This window comes from Panthera onca, chromosome A1 (assembly GCF_046562875.1).
Source record: "Panthera onca isolate mPanOnc1 chromosome A1, mPanOnc1 haplotype 2, whole genome shotgun sequence".
Taxonomy (NCBI): domain Eukaryota; kingdom Metazoa; phylum Chordata; class Mammalia; order Carnivora; family Felidae; genus Panthera; species Panthera onca.
The window spans coordinates 217704118-217707337 of NC_138339.1; the positions used below are offsets into that span (position 1 = coordinate 217704118).

Below are 3220 nucleotides of genomic sequence, written 5' to 3' on the forward strand. Positions count from 1 at the left end.
GCAAATGTTTGAAAATTAAGCAACACATTTTTATTTTTCTTTAAATCTTAGTTAACATACAATGCAATATTGGTTTCAGGAGTAGAATTCAATGATTCATCACTTACATACAACACCCAGAGCTCATCACAAGTGTCCTTCTTAGTACCCATCCCCTGTCTAGCCAATCCCCCACTCACCTCCCTCCATCAACCCTCAGTATGTTCTCTATCGTTAAGAGTCTCTTGTGGTTTTGGCTGCTGTGTGGTTCAGTCCGTTAAGCGTCTAGCCTTGGCTCAGGTCATGATCTCACGGTTTGTGAGTTTGAGCCCTCTCTGCTGTCAGCACAGAGCCTGCTTCAGATCCTCTGTCCCCCACTCTCTCACCCCTCCCCCACTCATGTTTTCTCCCTCTCTCTCTCTCTCTCAAAAATAAATAAACATTAAAAAGAAATTTTTAAGAGTTTCTTGTGGTTTGTTTCCCTCTCTTCTCTTCCCCCCACCCTTCCCATACGTTCATCTGTTTTGTTTCTTAAACAACACATTTTTTAATGTTTATTTATTTATTTTGGAAGAGAGAGAGAGCAAGCAGGGGAGGGGCAGAGAGTGAAGAACAGAGAGAATACCAAGCAGCCTCCGTATTGACAGCTCAAAGCCCAATGCAGGCCCAGGTAGGGCCAACGTAGGGCTCAATCCCACAAACCTCAAGATCACGACCTGAAATCAAGAGTCGGTCACCTAACCAACTGAGCCACCCAGGTGTTCCATAAGCAACACATTTTTAAACAGCTTGTAGGTCTAAGAAATAATTGCAGTGAAATTATAAATTATTTCCAATGGAATAATAATGAAAATATGACATATCAAAACATTTGGGGTGCAGATAATGCAGGACTCAGGGAAATTCATAGCTTTAATTGTATATATTTGAGAAGAGCAAAAATCGAAAATCCACATGATTTAAGCTTTCATCTTAAGAAGCTAAAAAAAGAACAGCAACTTAAACACAAGGAAATAGAAAGAAAGCAATAATAAAAATAAGAGTAGAAATCTTTGAACTAGAAAGCAAATATGCAATTTTTAAAAGTCTACAAATTCTAAAAGGGACTTGAGGTGCCTACCTTTGTTTCTGAGTAAAGATCTGTTTTAGTTCTTCCTTCTCAAACTATTTACCTTTTATTTCCTTCTATTGTCTTATTGCACTAGCTAGGAGTTTCAGTATGTTGCTAAATAGGAGTGGTGAGAGAGGACATACTTGCCTTTTTCCCAACCTTAAAAACGGTACACATTTTCTCACAATTAGGTAGGATGTTGAACATAGGTTTTTTTGTAGATTTTTAAAAATCATGTTGGGAAAGTTTCTCTTTATTCCTAGGTTTGCTGAGAGTTTTCATCATAAATAGGTGTTAGATTTTGTCAATGCTTTTTCTGCATCAATCGATATGATCATATGATTTCTTTTCTTTAGTCTGTTGATACGGTGGATTACATTCGTTGATTTTCAAATGTTGAACCAGTCTTGCGTTTCTGGAATAAATCCAACTTGGTCACAGTGCATAATTATTTTTATACATTGTTGGGTTCGATTTGCTATTATTTTGTTGAGGATTTTTGCATCTGTGTTCATGAGAGCTATTTATTAGTCTGTAATTTTCTTTGTTGTATTTTTATCTGGTTTGGGTATTAGGGTAATGCTGGCCCCATAGGCAAGTTGGGAAGTAAAGTTTTGTTTTTAAAAGTTTTCTTGAGAGTGCTGGCTTCAGCAGCACATATACTAAAATGGGAACAATACAGAGATTAGCATGGCCCCTGCACAAGGATGACACACAGAATTCATAAAAGTTTCCATGAGAGATGGATGGTGGTGATAGTTGGGTAGCATGATGAATCTATCTGCCACCACCGAACTGTAAATTTAAAAATGATTAAGATGATAAATTTTGTGCCCTGTGTATTTTGTTGCAATAAAAAGTTAACCTTGAAGGGCGCCTGGGTGGCTCAGCCGGTTAGGCGTCTGATTCTTCGGCTCCGGTCATGATCTCACGGTTAGTGGGTTTGAGCCCTGTGTCGGGCTTTGGGCCGACAGTGCCTGAGCCTCCTTGGGATTCTCTGTCTCTCACTTTCTCTCTGCCCCTCCCCACTCGTGCTCTCTTTCTCTGTCTCTCAAAATAAAATGAATAACCTTAAAATGAAAAGCTCCCTTGAGCTTTGGCTGTACTAGGCCAAAGTGCGAGGTCTCTGTGCAAGACCCGGGTCTTAATTGAAAGACCCACAATGATCTGGTGGAATTGGAGCAAAAAGCCAGGTAAAGACTGTAACCAAGGAATGTAGGGAGTAGCTATGGCTGTTTGTTCCCCTGCCAAGTGAAAATCTAATTGGGAAGGTTATATGCACAGTTATGAATATTAAATTAACAATGGAACATAGCATATTGGCCAAAATACAACTCAGAGACTGAATGATGTAGGATTTGAGAAAGGGATGTCACTAAGTCTTTTTCTTCTCCTAAACTAACATAACTCTTTCTTTAGCTCTTGTCTCACATGTGTGGCTGAGGGGGGTGGGGGTGGGGCAGGGTATGGGAAACATTGCCATAGTTACAGGAAAAGGTTCAGCATTTTACAGTCTGGGAAAAAGGGATGATAGATTGAATTTCAAAGGCACATTATTCTATCCAAGGTTGACAAAGCATACCTTTGTAATGTGGAGCCAGAGATAGCTAATCAAGTTAACATCAAGTTAACCCGGAGGCAAAATCGTGTTGGAGGTAGAAACGGGAAGAAGGAATGGATGGCATGGACTTAGAAAGAACAGACACCTCAAGCTCCTACCAGTTATGATTAAAGCTTCGTTACTTGAACTTTACCAGCTTGGCATTTGTGCTAAAATTTAGTGCTACTGCTGAATTTTACTTTCATCGAATGACCTTTTTTTTAAATTTAAGATAAAAGAGTGTTTTAAAGTCTGTCCTTCTCTGATTTCTCAAAAATCATTAAATACAAATTAGTTACTTTTTTTAAAGAGTATCTATTCATTTTTGAGAGACAGAGTGAGTGGGGGAGGGGCAGACACACACACACACACACACACACACACACACACAGAATCCCAAGCAGGCTCCACACTGTCAGCGCAGAGCCTGATGCGGGGCTTGAATTCATGAACCGTGAGATCATAAGCTGAGCTGAAATCAAGAGTTGGTCACTTAATGGACCAAAACACCCAGGTACCCCCAAATTAGC

General features: G+C 39.7%; 1 non-coding gene across 1 annotated transcript; it reads left to right on the plus strand.

Moving 5' to 3' along the window:
• Positions 1-1728: 1728 nt before the first annotated feature.
• Positions 1729-1832, plus strand: LOC132682547 (U6 spliceosomal RNA). The gene has a single exon (XR_009611729.2). It is a non-coding gene; the product is annotated as a U6 spliceosomal RNA (small nuclear RNA).
• Positions 1833-3220: the final 1388 nt, after the last annotated feature.